Consider the following 19,944-nt stretch of genomic DNA (forward strand, 5'->3'; position numbering starts at 1 on the left):
TGATTCAGTAATGGCGGACTGGGAAGACAAAGGGATACATCAAATTGGGGATTTAACAAACTCAGAGGGGATTGTACAATTTGAGGATTTGGTAAAAATATATAAAATAAACAGAAGGGACTTCTTTAAATACCTTCAGATTAGGAGTTTTTTTAGAAATAAACAAGGGGGGCCATTGGGTTTTCATCCAAATGATCTGATGGAAGGGATAACTTCGGGGGAGGAATACTCCATTAGGATAATATATGCTGCACTGGCAAAAAATAGACCAGATGACCTGGATAAGCATAGGGCTAAATGGGAGGATAGGATAGAGGCTACCCCTGAATCATTTAACGAGTCGCTGGAATTAGGCCGGTCCATGCTCTGTTCTGCCCCTTTGCAATCCCAACATTACAAAACATTATTCTCGTTGTATCACACTCCAGCCAGGATTGCGAAATGGGGGGGTACCGAGGGTATTACCTGCCCTAGGTGTAACTCTATTGAGGCAGATATTGTCCACATGTTTGCTACATGTCCTCAGTTATATACATTAATTAAGGACATTGAGCATTTTTTAGTCAACTCATTAAAGATAAAGATAACCCTTACAGTAAGTTTAATTATGTTGGGAGTTGACGCAGGAAACGTGCAAATGGATCCAGGTGATGCAATGTTTGTGTTTATGGTAGCTGCTGTCTTTAGATTAATGTTAGCCAGAGTATGGCTAGATAAGAATCCCCCAACCATGCAAATATGGTTATCAAATCTTATTGCTATACATAATTTAGAGAAATACATATATGCAAGAAAGGGTAGGATGGGGAGAGCTCGAGGTATTAAAATATGGGGACCCTTGGAGAAATGGAGAACAGGAATAGGCTGATGCATTTGGTTGATGACTTACGAATTTGTTTTTCAAAATGTTATAATACGATATTTTGATGCTTTGGCCTCCCTTTCGGGAGCTTATTTTGTTTTGATTTAAGATTCCCTGTTATATTGTGAGACGAACAAATGCAAGAGGAAATTTTGTATTCTTTTGAAATGTGTGCTTTTTGAAATATAAAATAAAATATATTTAAAAAAAAAAATGAAATTCACTGAAACAACCATAGGTTTCAGGAGTTATATAGTTAGGAATCAGTTTTTAAAAAACCTTTGAAATTCACTCAAAAAAACATAAGTTTTAGTGGTGTTATAGTTAGCTGGACATTTTACTTATACAAAACCAATGAAATTGTTCCTATATAGTTAGTTGTACAAACTATATTTCGCACACCCGCAATCCACTGCTGATGATGTCACATATTAGATCATTCATGACATGGTCAGTGACATCACTGATGACATCTCAAATGACATCACTGATGACATCACTGATGACATCATCCACGTGACAATCACATACACCTTTTCATACACTATTACAATTTTTCATCACTGTTTGTAAAATACAGAGTATCATATTTAAATCCATTGTCACAGCAATACAAGTATCTAAAAATCCACTCAGTGATTCATAGATGTATACACACATCTAATCACTTATCTATGGATTCACTCATACATGCTGTCAATGAACAATAGAACACTATCAAAAAATACTTATACATCTATATCGACATTAAACAACAGCACGCATCCTATTCACATATGAAGTCATCCTACTCACTTATGCAAACAATGGATCATACTTACATATTTACTTAGCAAAACACTTATACAAACACCACTTCTTCTATTTATTTAGATAGTAAGTCATACTTAGTGAATTATAAAATCATTATTACAAGTATACAGTTATCCATACGGTCACTCACACAATCATTGTGTCTTATGTATACTTATTTATATACAACAACTGACACATACATTGCCTTTTATTTTTCTAGTTTGTTGGATCTGTACCTTTGAGAAATATATTTGCTCATCACCACACCCATAAAGAGATTCCCTCACCCAAACTGTTAGAACATGTAGTTTTAACGTCATATATCTACTGAATCAACTATTCACACATCTTTGGACAGTCACACACCCCCCACCGAACCACACACACTTTCACACTCCCATACAAATACTCAGTTAACTAATCAATAACTAATATAGACTTTCACATAGCTAGTAACCAATTATAGAATCAGTTTACACAACAACTGACAAAGTGATACAGATATTCACACAGTTTAGTCACTATCCACTATATTTAGTGAGACATTATAAATTAGTCAAGTAAACAGTCAATTACACTGCTACTAAATCCTCCATCCAAATATTTATTTATATATATCCACTCATTCTTCAATGTAAATTGCTATATATATAATGCATATTTAAATAACGAAGCAAACCACATTTACTGGATGATGTCATCAGTGATGTCATCAGTGATGTCATTTGAGATGTCATCAGTGATGTCACTGACCATGTCATGAATGATCTAATATGTGACATTATCAGCAGTGGATTGTGGGTGCGCGAAATATAGTTAGTACAACTAACTATATAGGAGCAATTTCATTGGTTTTGTATGAGTAAAATGTCCAGCTAACTATAACACCACTAAAACGTATAGTTTTTTGAGTGAATTTCAAAGGTTTTTTAAAAACTAATTCCTAACTATATAACTCCTGAAACCTATGGTTTTTTCAGTGAATATATATATATATATATACCTATGGAGGGAGGGACAGGGGAATTATCATCATGATGTATCCACAGGGGTAGACAAAGCGAGAAGCTTCTTTACAAGTAGAGCATAAAGTTATATTAGAAATACATGAATTGTCAGCTCATATCTAATATGAAGAACAAAGTAACAATGCTGTTCTCTTGACCAATTTTGTTTCTTATCTTGTCTGCATAGTTTAAGAACTGTCTCCTGGTGTTTTGCTAACTGCACTTTCTGATACAAAATCTAACTATGCCATGGTTTTTTGCATTTCTCTGGACAATATGAATGGTGAGTTTTTGCCAGTATGCTAGTTAGAATGCAAGTACTGACTTCATAGTTGATGCATGAAGTTGTTAAATGGTGCAAAATTGCAGAGCTTGCATAACCCTTATTGCAGATCCAAAACTGCAAATGTGAAGCACTAGTACGCTTTTAGTCACATGATGTGTTAATTACTGTCATTCACATTTTTTCAGTGGATTCAAGAAAAAGAGATAGCTGTCAACACTTAGGCTACTACCACCATTCATGAGGAAAATGGCCACGGGTCTGTTTGGTTGGGTTTTATTTTATCCTCTAAAGAAGTGACAAATGGCTCCAGAGAGTCCAGGATTCCTGGATGTTCTTGCCAATGTAAGTTCTTAGTGTGAGGGCTCTGTACCTAGGAAGACCAAATGATCTTGGACTTGAGGAGAGGTCAGTCAGGTGCAGGTTGAGGCAGGCACTTGAATCCAGGCTCGAATGAAGATGAGGATGGCTTTGAGCCATTCAATGTCTTTGTTTGTGAGCGTTTCAGAAAAAAAATATGTATAATTGTCTCTGAAGGCGTCTTTCTCTTTGAGAAGGTTTTCTTTAGAGGAATAGTGCTACGTTAGTGCCTAGTAATCCTGGTTAAGAGGATATTGATCAGGGAGGACTGATGGTCAATAGAATCTGTTGTGGTTTTGAGATGAAGCTGGGCCAGGGTTTAGGGCTTCTGCTGTCTGATGAGAACCCTCTCAGGGTAATCGTTTGGTATCTCAGTAATGTTGCATGCCTATGTTGATTTGATCATGTGTTTGGGGAATGGTAGATGGAGAGCTTGCTAAATCTGAAGAATTAAGGTTTGCATTTTTCTTTCACAGATTGGATACAAATGGGAGACAATACCTTGTGCAACTGAGTGTGTGTATTTCTCTGGAGATTGATATTATACTGCTTATTTAGGAACATCCTACCCATATTCCCCATATTTAATATATTTAGGGTGCAGTGTGACAAATTCAGTAGCTTATATTAGGAATTTGAGAGTGTGCTTGTTGGTGAGATCTAATTGAGAAATTGTGACTTTGGGGTGAGTTGGTTCAGTGATGGTTTTGTTTTGTACTAAAGGTTGAACAATTTGTATTTCAAAGTCTTGTTGCAGGAGTGCCTTTGGGATTGAAGTTCAAGGGGACTATAATATTGAACTAAATGATGGATGAGGTGCTGATGCGATCCATGATTTTTCCTAGGAATGGTTTGCAGAGATACGTTATTTGGATGGGCGATGGTGGTCTGAGAGGCCTAGAGGGGTAAGCGGCTGATGAGGAGCTTTCACTGTAATACTATTGGTTTCTAAAAGTGAGCATGGCCAGGAAAATATGAGGATGACCACAAGCTCATTGAAGTATACAATGTCTATCACATACTATATCCAAAAGCTCCTAAAGAAAGACCCACAATATATCTTTGTTATTGGAACCTGAGTACTTTAAGGTGATAATAGTGAAAGAAGGGAATAAACTTCAAAATATACATTTACTTCAATAAATTTACAGCACATTGATTGGGCCGATCTCATGTCCCATAAATCCATTTTCTGCAGACATTTTCCTCTACTTATGTATAACATACTCTTTGCAAATTTGATTACATTTCATGGCACAATCTAATATGGCGATACAAAAGGGGATGATGGACGAAGCGTTTGAGCAAATCAAACACTCACCCCCAGTCAACTGATCTGGGTTTAATCCATCACCGTTCTTTAGGTCACTCAGTCACCCCAGTTCAGACAGGGCCATATGAAAATCAGTCTGACCCTGTGCCTCATGGGAACAGTCCAGCCCGAACTGCCAAGCCATGTCTTCCCTGGACCGGAATCAAGCATCCTGGGACCGGTTTCGGATTCATAATCCTCATCAGACAGGCTATCTTGAATCCAGTGGCCAAGTGAGCAAGGGACTCACGTCTGAGCATACCCTGCCAACTTAAGGCGAACAAAGCGATACAAAAGAGGATGATGGACGGAGCGTTTGAGCAAATCAAACACTTACCCCCAGTCAACTGATCTGGGTTTAATCCATCACCGTTCTTTAGCTAACTCAGCCACCCCAGTTCAGACATGGCCATATGCAAATCAGTCTGACCCTGTGCCTCATGGGAATAGTCCAGCCTGAACTGCCAAGCCATGTCTTCCCTGGACCGGAAACAAGCATCCTGGGACCGGTTCGGATACATAATCCTCATCAGCCAGGCTATCTTGAATCCAGTGGCCAAGTGAGCAAGGGACTTACGTCTAAGCAAACTCTGCCAAATTAAGTTGAACAAAGAGATACAAAAGGGGATGATGGACGGGGCGTTTGAGCAAATCAAACACTCACCCCCAGTCAACAGATCTGGGTTTAATCCATCACCGTTCTTTAGCTCACTCAGCCACCCCAGTTCAGACATGTCCATATGCAAATCAGTCTGACCCTGTGCCTCATGGGAACAGTCCAGCCCGAACTGCCAAGCCATGTCTTCCCTGGACCGGAAACAAGTATCCTGGGACCGGTTTCGGATTCATAATCCTCATCAGCCAGGCTATCTTGAATCCAGTGGCCAAGTGAGCAAGGGACTCACGTCTGAGCATACCCTGCCAACTTAAGGAGAAACAAAGCGATACAAAAGGGGATGATCGACGGAGCGTTTGAGCAAATCAAACACTCACCCCCAGTCAACTGATATGGGTTTAATCCATCACCGTTCTTTAGCTCACTCAGCCACCCCAGAATATGGGACTTGTTGTAGGAGAGTAGAGTCTGCTTCCAATGGTCACCCAACCTTTTTGCTTTTGCTTCTCTGGTTTTCAACTTAGATGTGGCTGTGGGCCTGCTAATCAGACCCACATCCCAGATGCACTCTCTCTAAACTTACACCATGTACTCTAGGTACATCCACAATTGGGAATTGGTTCACCTTATCAGCCCCTGTACAAGTGAGGCATAGGTGTAACCAAGGCCTACCAGGGGCTGCAGCATATATTATGTCACCCCTGGCTGGCCACTCAAATAGACACAACTGGCTGATCACTCAGCTGGGGCAAGGTAGTATAAACACCCCTTGCTTAGGTATAGTATTCCTATATCTACCCTTATATATAGACACACAGTAACCTATACGTTACTCCTATGGCAGGCCTTAACAATCCTGGAGGCAGAGTGCTTGGTTATGTGTGAGATGGAGCTCTAGCATGAGCTCAGCCTGTCTGCAGCTTTCGGAACCATGTCTTTAAAGCTGTTCTATGATATTGCCATACCATATACTCTTAAGTGTATTATGGACCTCGCGGTTAAATGCTAACTTTGGTTTGGCTTTATCTAAACATGTCGATTAAGGTGTCATACTCTTTGGAATACTACCCCCTCGCCAATTCTGGTGACGGGGTAGCATTCCACCCTTCTAGAGGGAGAAGACATGTTGTTGTTGACTATCCGGGTTAAAGTTAACCAGAGCCCCAGCGTCACAAAATGGACGCTGCTGCCACCGACACAAGTCTGACCTCCTGCTGCTGGGAGTCCTTCCAGTCACGGAGGTTTGGACAATAGGTTTCCTGCCTGGAAAAGGTGCGACCACCACCCCAGACAGGACTTTGTGTATTGGGACAGGGAGGGCTGAATAGAATGAGACACTGCCTGGGCACACTCGGTGCTCCTTGCATACCCCAGTTCAAACCGGTTGCTGGGGCACTCCAGCCCCAGCTCTGGCACAAAACTGGACAAAGGAAAGGGGTGTAACCACCCCCCTTCCTGGTCCCACCCATAGGAGGGCCCTAGAAAGTAATCCAGCCCCCTTTTAGTTGTATAAATGTAGGAGCTGAATCCTGAGACTTTAGATGAATCCTGAACCGAAACTTGAAACGAAACTCTGGACCTTCGACATTCTGCTGAAGCTGAAGACTGAAGAATCTCCCTTGTGGCCAAGGAGTGACCACCCTGGGCAACCAGGCACCATCCAGCAAATCAATGGCTTGCTTTGTCGACGTTCCCGCTGGAACCTGAGCACAGAGCCTGACAAGACCCAGACTTTCAGACCCCTCTGACCCTCTCTTCACTACTGCAGGACAGCTGAGATCCATGGAGGCGACGAGACACGTGGGACCGGACATCTTGAGAAGCCTGCAACTTGCTAACTGTGCAGCTCTTGAGGCCTCCCCGAAGCTGTGCACTGGGGATTGAGAAACCCCGAACCCGAGCTCCACCTGCACGGAAGATCAGCCCTCCACACTCCACGAGTTCTGCGTGGGGCCCTTCTGCTTGTGTTCTGCTCGACGCGTTGTCCGGTTGCTGGCCCGTTGGCTAGTAGCCTCTGTGATGGCAATCCTTTTGAACCACCTCACTGGTCTGGTTGCTCCAGACTGGCCCTTGCTTCCCTACAAAAGTGAAGCACCTCAGACCTTGCTGGTCTACACCAAAAGCCTTTGTTGTATCCTGCGTGGGTTGCCTTTGCCAAGACTTGTTGACTCCAATCTGGAGGTCGACCCCTCCATCTGTGAGAACCTTCATGGGACAGCTCATTTCCAGCACCTGGTCGTCGTCGACGCCTCCTGGTCCACGTGCTGCAAAGACCAACTTTGAGACAGCACCTGATTGCTCCTCTACGTCGTCTGGTTCCTTCCTGGTTCCACCCCGTCACTGGCTAGTGACCCAGACTCTGTCCCCTCTGCTTTCAGGTCCTCTTCATCTTCGATCCACCCTTGGATCCACCCGGACGTCTTCCTCCTGGTCGCATACAGCATCTTTCTTCAAGGTTCCATACGATTCAACGACGAAACCCGACACATCTTCACACCTATGCACCCGCCATCCGTGGGTGAGGTAACGCGAGTACTTTGGTGCTCCCAAGGGTATTGACTATCCAAGTGTCTAGGTTTTTTAGTTGTTTCCTCCTAGCTAAACCGGAAGTGTCCTAAATCCCATTGACTTTGCATTGACTCACGCGTGTGTGTAAAGACACTGCACGCGCCGCCTGTGGGCCTCCTACTTCTAAACTAAGGTTCAGATAGTGTAGCCCCAGCAATTCCCTAGGTCCTAGGCCTTTCCTTTTCCCGTGAAGTGGTACTTATACCACTTTCTTAATATATGGTTTGCTTCGCCCCTAGGGCCTAACCGTAAATTGTATAACTTAACGTATTCTGACAAAGTATCTTGTTATGTGCTTTTGCCTCTGATCTCATAAAGAGTTCAAAGGAATGTGTTAGTAAATAAATACATATATATTTTAAATATATCCTGTGTGGTGTCCTTTCATTTGATATTCAAGGGGTTACATATGGTAAAACAGCTGGCTTTACACGCCCTCAAGAGTCTTTTAGCCTAAGACTGTTCTGTCCACGCTACCACTAGGATAGCTGGTCTATAAGGTTGACTTTACAACCATCACCATAAGGGTTGTTTGGACTGGTGCAAGGTGCTCACTAGAATAGTGAACATCATATACCAGGCCAACTTCTCACATTGGTGTGCAGCCTTTGGGATTAGAGCTTGCTGTTGTTTTACCACTTGTAATCTTGAGAGATCATTTGAAAGATCACATAGGTACCTATAGGTACCTATGTGATCCTCCCCCTGCTGGGTTTCTCCGGCCTCTTCAGACCCGGTCTCATCCCACACTGCTAGGGAGGCCTGGCCCTAAAATGGCCGCCACCTCAGACAGGTTCTGCCCGACTCCTCAAATCAAGGAGCTTTATCTCAAAAGCGGAACTTCCTCTCCCAAGGAAGGTGCAATGGTGGCCTCAGGCTGAGCTCCTCTCTTCTGATTTTACAACAAAGTCTTCCCACTACTGACAACGCCGATCACTTCAGTCAGCTAGCAGCCTCACTCCCCCCTAGTTCTACTACGATGCCTCCATCCATGCGTTTAGACACGCATCCCTGCCCGTCACTTAACCACTTGTCCCCTCTTGGACGGAACACCTACGCAATTACTTTCCCACACAGTCTCTCCTTCAAAGCTAAAAAACGCTTTAAACAGAATTTAATTATGCAACACCCTGAAACACTAATTGTGGACCCTTACCACTGCTCATCGAGAGGGCTGAGAAAAATGGACTTAATTTTCCACACCACCAGGCCTGACATATGGGTCACTACCTTTAACTCACTCCTCCCTGTCTCCAAAACCACCTTCACAGAACACAACCGGAAACTAACTATCTCCCCCCTGAACCAACAGTCCCTGACCGGAGACATCTCCATCACCATTTTCATGAATGGCACTATTCTAATTCAGGCAAAAGACAAAAACCTAGAGTTCTTCGACTCCCTCTTCCCCACTCTTAAGACGGCTACTGCTCACTACCCTCAACAGCCGTGCACCTCCCCCCCCAGTGGCTCTTTTCAAACTCCAAATCCGCAGAGCATCCCTTCCCCCGTGCTTAATCACGTCTCCAGTCATTCGTCTCCCCCAGCTCTACCATACATCCCCAGGCCTCCTCCCCTTCACCCAAACTACCAGAACTCTGCCACCCCCACCTTCCCATCCGACTCCCTATCCTCCACCCCACGTCTCTCAAAGCACTCCAGGTTCTTAGTCTCCTGCCCATAGAGATCCCAGACCACCTAACAACCCCGAGTCACAGCCCCCTATGCTAACCCACACTCCTCTAGCTCACACCATCCCCCTTAGTGAAGACATCCACCACCTCCAAAGGGACCACAACCTTCTTCCCTCTCTATCCCTCGCCCATCCGAACTCGAAACACGAATCAGATCCTCCGACTCCGGTTATCCCCCCTAATAGTAACTCACCCCTAAGCCCCTCCCCCTCCCTAGCCCTCGCTCAGCCGAACTCGAAAGCCGATTCTGAGCCTCCCACCCCTGTTATCCCACCCAACAGTAACTCGCCCCAAAGACCCTCCCCCTCTCTAGTCCTCTTACAATCAAACTCTAACTCGGAACCGGACCCCCCAACCCCTACTCTCCCCCCATCAACGTCTTGCCCCAATGCCCCTCTCACTCTAGGCCCAGCTTCACCCCCCCTTACCCCCCCTCACCAGCACTCAAACTGACGCAGCGCCTGGACCTTCTAGAAGCCCAGATCGCTACTCTGATTTTTGGCCTGAAGGAAACCTTATCCTCCCTAGAGAAACTCCAGCTACCCTCCCCTCACGTCGCACCACCCCACCTCCATCCACCTCCCATTAGGAATGACTCTCTGCCTCCCATCGGGTCCATACCCCTCCCCCCCCAGGCTCCTGGCCTCCTTTCACCAAACCCCGGACTGAGTCACGAGTTAACAGTCCTAGAAGAATTTTTCCCTCCCTTTCGCCCCAGGAAATGAGCTCCCTCGTCGCTTCCTACGAACCCCCTCCTAATCAGCCAGCCCAAGCACAACCCCTATACCATTCTCCCTTCTCCTTGATTCAAGTCATCACTGGAGTGGGGAGGGACCCGCCCAAAGCTGCTAGACCACCAACCTATCTCTCCTCCTTACCCAGAGCTAATTAAGTCAACCCGAACTCGAATGCAGACCCCCTATTAACTGTATGCTCATCAACTGCCGATCCGCCGTCAAACATGCAATGGAAATAGCCGAAACCATTCTCTCCCATGACCTGGATGTAGCCTTCATCATTGAAACATGGCTAAACACTCTATCCCTTCCCATCATGGACACGCTGGTGCCGCACGGTTTCTCAATTATCCACAAAGACAGGCCCGTACACAAAGGTTGCGGAATAACTATTATCCAAAAAGTGACCTCTCCATCACTGAATCCCCCTCTGTCCTGTATAACTCCTTTGACTGCCTTTCGGTCAACCTCAATTCGCCTCACCACTGTCCACTTCAATGCCTTCTCCTCTACCATCCTCCATGCAACTCCACCGAATTTGGCGCTCAGCTGACGGATCAGATCACTCAAGTCACTCTCAACAGCGACTTCAGAATAATTCTGGGCGACCTCAACCTAAGATGGAATGTAACAAAAAACCTGCTCATCCATTCTCTCACCACCCTTCTACAAGACTACGATATGATCCAGCACTGCACAGAGGAAACCCACCATAGAGGAGCAATCCTTGATGCAATCATCGCGGATAAAAAGGCAATTTCGATTGACCACATCATCCCGGTGGACTGGTCAGACCATCACGCCATTCTCTTTCATATCAATCATTCGGTTCTATCCCTCCCACCTACTCAAACCTCCCCCAAGTGGGTCAGAAACATATTGAGAGTCCCCCCTGACAAGCTAGAAGAGGGACTTAGCTCACTCCTCCCGAACTGGACGGAGCTCCTCTCAACCACGGAACTCACCTCGCTTAAGCATTCCAACCTGGAGCTCGTCCTAGATCAGCTGGCACCTCGGAAACTAAAAAAACCCAGAAGCATCCCCTCCAGGTCATGGTTTTCCGGTTGTATGTCGTTACAACGCATACTTTTACAAAGCATGCCTTTACAACGCATTTTTTACAACGCAACATCCATTACAACGCATTCCATTACAATGCATGCCATTACAACGAATTTCCATAAACTACCAATACAACGCATTCCATTACAACGCATACTACCTTTACAACGCATACCAATTCCAACGCATACCATTACAACGCATAATTGGTAAGTATTGGATAGTATAGGGGTATAAATTACTATTCTAACACCAGGGGGGTGCAACAGTAGGGTAGGTGTTAGATAGTGTAGGGGTAAAAATTACTATTCTAACTCCAGGGGGTTGAACAGTAGGGTAAGTGTTGGATAGTGTAGGGGTACTATGCGTTGTAATGGTATGCGTTGCAATGGTATGCTTTGTAAGGGTATGCGTTGTAATGGTATGCGTTGTAATGGTATGCGTTGTCGTGTCATGCGTTGTAATGGTTGCGTTGTAATGACATGTGTTGTAATGGATGTTGCGTTGTAAAAGTTTCGTTGTAATGGAAGTGCGTTGTAAAAGTTGCGTTGTAAACGTTGTTCCCCGGTTCTCCACTGACATTAACGAAGAAAGAAGATACCTAAGATCCATGGAAAGAACCTGGAGGAACAACCCCACCTCCCTCAACCGGGGCCAACTCAAGGCAGCTCGCAAAATCTACTATAACAATATCAAGAGCAAAAAGTCATCCTTCTTCTGTTCTGCTCTAGACAATGCTAAAAACCGCCCCAAAGAACTCTTCAACATCATCAGAAACCAAACCTCCTTTCCTGTGATAGACAACATGGCGGCGATCAAATCCCAATGTGACGACTTTGCCAGCTTTTTCAACGAAAAATTTGCCAAAATTGATCGATCATTTTGCGCTATGCCCTCCTCCCACCCCTCTGCAACTACCCACATCAGGCCAGCAACCTCAGCCATTCGCTGGTCTTCCTTGCGGCCTATCCAGGTTGAAGTGATAAGCAACCTCATAGTCACCGCCAAACCCTCGTCCCACTCCCTTGATCAGTTACCCCCGAGACTGATCAAAGGCCTGAAGCTCACTCTAGCCCCAATTTGGGCCAAGATCATCAACAGCTCTTTGAGCGAGGGCTCCATCCCTGACTGCCTTAAACTAGGTCAAGTCACGCCACTCCTAAAAAAAACGGCCTTGACCACAAGGACATGAATAACTTCAGACCAGTTTCGAACCTTCCGCTCTTTTCGGAAATTCTGCAAAGATGTGTGCTGTCTCAGCTATCCCAGCACCTAGAGAACACGAATCTTCTCGACCCACACCAATCAGGGTTCAGAAACGGCTGCAGTACAGAAACCGCAATCCTAAATGTCCTGGATGATCTACACATGTCGCTCGACTCCAACCAATGTAGCCTTCTCATCCTCTTAGACCTCTCGGCTGCGTTTGACACAGTTGATCATGCCCTGCTACTCAATGTCCTCCAGGAGAGAGCGGGTCTGGAAAAGACGGTTCTAAAATGGTTCTCCTCCTTTCTCCACAACCGCACACAAAGAATCAAAATTAAAAGCTTCGAATCGGACCCCCTCCCCATTAGTAGAGGAGTCCCACAAGGGTCAGTACTCTCGCCACAACTTTTCAACATCTACATGGAACCCCTCACATCAATTCTAAGGAAGTCCAACATCCCCTGCCACCTCTACGCGGACGACACACAACTCTATCTGGAAACCACTTCGATCGCAGACATCCACAGACTGAACGGCACACTCACTGAGGTTCAACATTGGCTCTCATCCAACCACCTCAAACTCAATGAAGAAAAAACCGAAGTGCTCCTCATCTCGAATAAAGATGAAAACCCCCAAATACTAGAATGGCTCAAAGCCTTAACCGCCCTCAATGTTCCTCTTGTTCCTACAAACTCCGTAAAATCCCTAGGGATCACCCTTGACGCCAAACTGGACATGAAAGAACACATCTCAAAAACTGCCAAAGTGCTTTCCTTAACCTGAAACTTCTCTACAAACTGAAACCCTTCCTCCCCACTCAGGCTCTGGTACTCTCCAGAATTGACTATGGCATTGCTACTCTGACTGGAACAGCCAAATCGCACCTGGGACCTCTGACCTCTACCCTAAACGCCGCAGCATCAATGGTCACGGGAACTAAGAAATACGATCACATCTCCCCGGCTCTTAAGGATCTGAAGTGGCTCCCTATTGACCAACGAGCCAGCTTCTGTACAGCCTGCCTCACACACAAAGCCTTGCATACAGGCAAACCAGAATATCTGGCCAACAAGCTCAAAAGGGCCGGTCAGTCTAGGAACCTCAGAAGCTCCAATACGCTCCTACTAATTCCTCTGAAATCCCAGAAACACAAAACATCTAGTAAATCCTTTGCGGGTAATGCTCCCAAGATATGGAACTCCACCCCCCCCCCCATATCAGAATGACCACCTCCTTCCCGAAATTCAAGATGCTACTCAAAGCCCTCTTCCTTGAGCGCTCCGGATCGTAATAAGAAGTCAAGTTTGACTTTGAAAGACCATGATCTCTACAATCCCAGAGCCGGATGACTCGCTTTCGATTCTCCGCCCTGTTTTGCGCTCATGTTGTTACTGTACAGACTTTTACTTCGCCCATATGCTCCCTGCCCTGTTTTCCATCCTCACTGTCTTTCTGATGCCTATTTGTATTTGTTGTGAAGCGCTCTGATACCCTCGGGTCCAGCTAGCGCTATACAAAACTTCAATAAATAAATAAATAAACATATAAAAACAAGTCTTAGTATACTTAAGTTCTACTGAACTTAGCTGTTGTAGAGCCTGGACCTAGCACACCCTGACTACAACTCCTAGAAAGGTTCTGTAGGAAAATAAATAGTGTAGGTAGGTGCAACACCACACCTCACTAGAAACCATGTCTCAGACAGTGAACCCCAGTGGTTCTCTGCCTGCAGAAGTAGATCCCTTGAGGACTGCTTCAAGATATGGAGCCTTAGCCTTCCAAGAATTGAGACAATTGTGTACTTCTAGAAGGCTAAAACAGGGTTCAAACCCTACTCTCAGATTCCTGGTTGAGCTCTTAGAAGAATATGATGCTCAACACCCACCTAAGACAGGTGATTTAGGTAGTGCAGATGAAGTCCTTCCCTCCTCAGATGATAATGCTGATACTATTGAACCAGAGGAAGAAGAGGGGGTAGAAGAGGAAGATTCTGATCTAGAGACAAATAGCCAGGTCCCAGTCAGAAGACTTAGCCAGGCTAACCTAAGCATACACGGGAGTCAGTATGGGCAGCCCCCATACAAGCCCCCAAGTGGGCTTAACCAGAGGCAGAGGAGAGGAAGATCCCATTCCAGGGAATCTCTCCAATCCCATGCTTCAAATGGCTCTCATGGCCCTGCTCAGAGAGGGATGACCCCCCCTCAGAGAAGGGAACATGAGGCCAAAATGCGAGAGGCTGCTCTGAGGATTGAGAGGCAAGAACTTGAAGTTGCCTTGGCCAAAGAGAAGCTTGCTCGTGCTAGAGAGCATAGAAAGAGTGGGTTAGAACCCACTGGTAGCTGCAATATCCCTAAGGATAAAGATAGGTCCTATGAGAATAGACACCTAAGCAAGATTGTGGCCCCCTACAAAGAAGGGGATGACATCCACAAATGGATAACTGCTTTGGATAGGGCCTGCAAAGTACAGCAGGTACCCCAAAGTCAGTGGGCAGCAATCTTATGGCTCTCCTTTTCAGAAAAAGGTAGAGATAAGCTCCTCACAGTTACTGATGGGGATGCTAACAACTACGCTGTCCTGAAGAGTGCTCTGATTGATGGGTTTGGCCTAACCACTGAGCAATATAGGTTGTTGTTCAGGGATACCCAGAAGACACAGACTGGACTGATTTTGTTGATTGTGCCACTAAGGCTCTGGAAGGCTGGTTATTGGGAAGTCAAGTTAGGGAATATACAGGATTGTATAATTTGATCATGAGAGAGCAAATCCTTAACAACTGTCAAAACGAGTTATTGCATCAATACCTGATTGACTATGAACTGACCTCTCCCCAAGAATTGGGAAAGAAGGCAGACAAATGTGTCAGAACCAGGATTAAGCAGAAAAACCAGAACCAGGGGGTGATCAGAAAAAGGCAGACCAGAAGGGTAATGAGCAGAAAACAAAAGACCAGAAGTCTTCACAAGGGCCCCAAAAGGCACAGGGGTTGGGTGGCTTCAAAAAGAACAAACATAAACAAGAAGGCCCAAAGAAGCCCTGGTGTGGATACTGTAAATCAGTCTCTCACTGGTTTAGTGAGTGCACCAAGAAGGGCACAGCACCAACCACCATTGCCCCTAAGGCAACTGTTCCCCCTAGTCCAGATGTTAGTGGTGGTTCCCAGCAAAAGGGTGTAGTAGGGTTAATCCTGGGAACTGAGGTGGACTCTGGCCTAGTCAGAGTACCAACTCAGGCTGTTCTTGTCTGTGATGGGGACATAGCAATGTCCTCTACTGTAAGTCCCAGTAATCTGAGCAAGTACAGGCAGACACCTTTTATTAATGTCAAGATGGCTCAGGCCTACAGGGACACATGTGCCGGTGTCACCATGGTGTCACCTAACTTTGTGGACTATAACCAGATCATACTAGGTGAGACCTACCTAGTGACCAATGCTAGCAATGCCACTACCTCCCATAGTATGGCAGTTGTTATCTTCTCCTGGGGAGGGGTAACTGGCCTCAAAAGAGTTGTGGTGAGTTCAGACCCTCCTGTAGAGTGTCCGTTAGGTAATGATCTTGAAACCTCAGTCTGGTCTCAGGTGGAGTATAGGACCCATGCAGAAATGCTGGGAATATCAGCACATGTCCTTGCTGTGACCAGGTCACAGGCCAAAAAGTACTTATTTGAACAGGTGCTGGATCTTGGAACAATAGACCAGACACCACCCAAGAGAAAGAGCAAGAGGGTTAAGGCAGTGCCTTCCCCCTTGCCTCAGGTTGAGGATCAGCCCTCCCAGAGGGATGATTTTGAGATCCAAGAGGGAACTGTCCTAGAAAAGCTTAAGCCTGACCAGGTTGAGTTTCTTGGGACAGGGGGACCCTCAAGGGCATATCTGAGGCAGGCACAATTAGACTGTTCCTCTCTTGAACCCCTCAGACAGCAGGCTGCTGCTGAGGCTGCTGGGAATGCTCAAGGTACCCATAAAGTGTATTGGGATGATGGGCTCCTTTATTCAGAGGCTAGAGACCCCCAGCCTGGTGTTTCCAGGAGGTTGGCTATACCTCTGCAATTTAGGGGCTTCCTTCTTGCTTTGGCCCATGATATTCCCTTAGCAGGACACTTGGGCCAGAACAAGACTTGGGACAGGCGTGTCCCTCACTTTCACTGGCCCCATATGTTAGAAGATACCAAGGAGTTTTATCGCTCCTGTGTTACCTGCCAAGCCAGTGGCAAATCAGGTGGCACAACAAAGGCCCCCCTCATACCACTACCTGTGGTGGGGGTACCCTTTGAAAGAGTGGGGATAGACATTGTAGGACCAATGGGCCCCCAAACAGCATCTGGGCACAGATTTATACTGGTGGTAGTGGATCATGCCACCAGGTATCCAGAAGCTATTCCCCTGAGGACCACAACAGCTCCTGTTGTGGCAAGGGCCCTACTTGAAGTTTTCTCCACAGTGGGGTTTCCAAAGGAGGTTGTCTTTGACAGAGGTGCAAACTTCATGTCAGGATATCTAACTGCAATGTGGAAGGAGTGTGGTGTCAACTATAAGTTCACCACCCCCTATCACCCACAGTGCAATGGGCTTGTGGAACGATTCAACAAGACCCTCAAAGGGATGATAAAAGGGTTACCAGAAAAGCTGAGGCGAAGATGGGACATCCTTTTACCCTGCCTTCTGTTTGCTTACAGAGAGGTCCCACAAAAGATGGTTGGCTACAGCCCTTTTGAGCTTTTGTTTGGGCATCCTGTAAGAGGACCCCTATGTCTTGTGAAGGAAGGATGGGAGTTACCTCTCAAAAAGCCTAAGCATGACATAGTGGACTATGTACTTGGTCTCCGCTGCAGGATGGCTGAGTATATGGAGAAGGCTTCTAAAAACCTTGAGGCTAGCCAAGAACTTCAGAAAGCTTGGAATGACCAAAAGGCTGTGCTGACTGTGTACCAGCAGGGACAGACAGTGTGGGTGTTGGAGCCAGTGGCCCCAGTAGCACTCCAGGACAAATGGTCTGGACCCCATACAATAGTTGAACAGAAAGGAGAAGTCACCTACTTGGTGGACCTTGGGACTCCCAGAAGTCCCCACAGGGTGCTTCATGTCAACAGACTCAAAGCATTTGTCGACAGGGCAGACATGGGCTTGCTCATGGCTACAGATGAGGGGCAGGAGGAAGAGAGTGACCCTCTCCCAGACCTGCTTACTCAGAACCCTGATGATGGTTCAGTAGATGGTGTAGTCTTTGCTGACAGCCTCTCTGAACATCAGCAACATGACTGCAGACAAGTTCTTCAGTCCTACAGACATCTGTTTTCCCTGACCCCAAGTCAGACAAGCTGGTGCACCCATGAGGTGAACACTTTTGACAGTCTGCCTGTCAAGAGTAAAATCTACAGGCAACCTGACCATGTCAGGGACTGCATTAGGACAGAGGTCCAAAAGATGTTGGAGCTGGGAGTTATTGAGCCCTCAGAGAGCCCTTGGGCCAGTCCAGTGGTCCTGGTGCCAAAACCTCACACCCAAGATGGTAAGAGAGAGATGAGGTTTTGTGTGGACTACAGCGGTCTCAATGCTGTCATTAGGACAGATGCCCATCCCATCCCAGGGCAGAGGAGCTCATTGATAGATTGGCTTCTGCCAAGTTCTTGAGCACATGGTGTAGTTCCTATCTTCCCAATAGGCTCTGCGCATTGGAATAATACCTACAGCAGTAAAGGCCTAGGCCAGACGTTAACTAGGTCTACTACTGTCGATACTAGACTTAAGTTTTGGGTTTGCCAGCGTAGCTCAGAGTTCGCTAGAAACTTTCTCGAATGTTCAAGGAGGAATTAACTTCCCTGATTAGACAAGAAGGGATTTAGTTTCTGACAACCATAGAACATGACAACTTTGCTCTCCCCTAATCAAGAGTCAATCTCGAGAGTCGTGTGAACAAAAGGCAAATTATTTTACTCAGTCAGTACGTGCATTTCTTAGTCTCATCAGAATGTAGAGAAAAGGAAGAGACGGGCGTGTTCAATAAAAAGGTGTTATTTATTGATCAGTCTCTTTTCTCATACAAGAGAAATGGATCGATATTATTGCAATACTTATAGTTAAGTAAAGTGCATACATTAAAAGCAATAGTATAAAGTAATACTGTAAAAACATTGATATGGTTTCTAAGCCATATGATGTTTTAAAATGAATAAAATATATTAAATACACATATACATTTGACTAAACGTACTCAACTGGTGTTTCGAAATACGCCTACCCCGTGTACCTGACCTAAGCCTAATACGTGGGCGGGAATAGAAAGTTACAGTTTAAGTTAAGTTTGTTTTTGCCAAGTGAATAACTAAAGAATTCTCTGTGAGGGGTTATTCAGTTCTGTACCTGGAAGTTAGGATGAATGAGGAATGGTATCTCTCTCTCTGGTCTCGATATTCCAGGCTGCCTGCGAGGGCTACCCGGAAACGCCGGTGCTGGATTCTCGGCAGGAGAAAGCAGCTTCTCTCAGCGCGTCAGGAAGGCGGGGCTGCTGCCAGCGGGGTCTGCTCTGCTCTCGGCTTCGGCAAGTATGGCTGCTCCGTCTCGTCACCACGCGTGTGTTTGCATAGGGCAAGATCGGTAATATTTATACCTTTAAGGTGCCGAGATTGACGTAAGGATGGACATAGATACGTCAATAAAGATGTCATACTATTTGCTCGTTAGCACATTCTTTTACTAAAGTTCTCGGTGAAATCAAAACAATGGCCGCAGGGTTTTGCCCAGGTTGTCATAGGTTTGATTTGTTATGAGAACTCCGTATGCCTTATCAGGGGCTGGAGGAATATCGCTTGTCTAATTAGATCGCAAGCGTTATGACCTAATCAGATAACACGTTCCTGTGCCGTAGTGTGACTGCGTCAGATAACGGTATCTGCATCATGGGGAATTTATGCCTCATGGGCTGACTGCTAGTTAACTTGTTGGTTTGTTTAACTAGAATAGGGTCAGGAATAGGGGGATCGATTCAGAACCGATAGGAATACATGACACCCACTCCACGCTAACTATGGACATATTTACTAATCTAGGCATAGTATAACATAGTACAACATACTATAGAGTAGTGTGTATACCTTACCACCCCAAAATACATAAATGCATTTTGAAATTTTCAAATATACTGAAAAAAATTGCAGACATATATATATGGTATGCACTCAAGCTGTAGAAAAATGCCAAAGTAATCGCATTTGTATACATTATTGCTTATTTGGTATATGAGAATTACACATGAAATGATTTCTTACAGAAAAAAGTTTCGAGACCATTCCATCACAGAATAAAATATCTTTATGAACATGCCAGCGGGCAGCTAATGTCTATAAGGTATCTAAAAAAAATTTTTGTATTAGAAACCTTAGTTCTTTAAGAATAGTTCTTACTTTAAGCAGAAGATAGTGTCCCGAAAAAAATGCAA

The sequence above is a fragment of the Lissotriton helveticus genome, chromosome 8 (assembly GCF_964261635.1).
Source record: "Lissotriton helveticus chromosome 8, aLisHel1.1, whole genome shotgun sequence".
Lineage (NCBI taxonomy): Eukaryota > Metazoa > Chordata > Amphibia > Caudata > Salamandridae > Lissotriton > Lissotriton helveticus.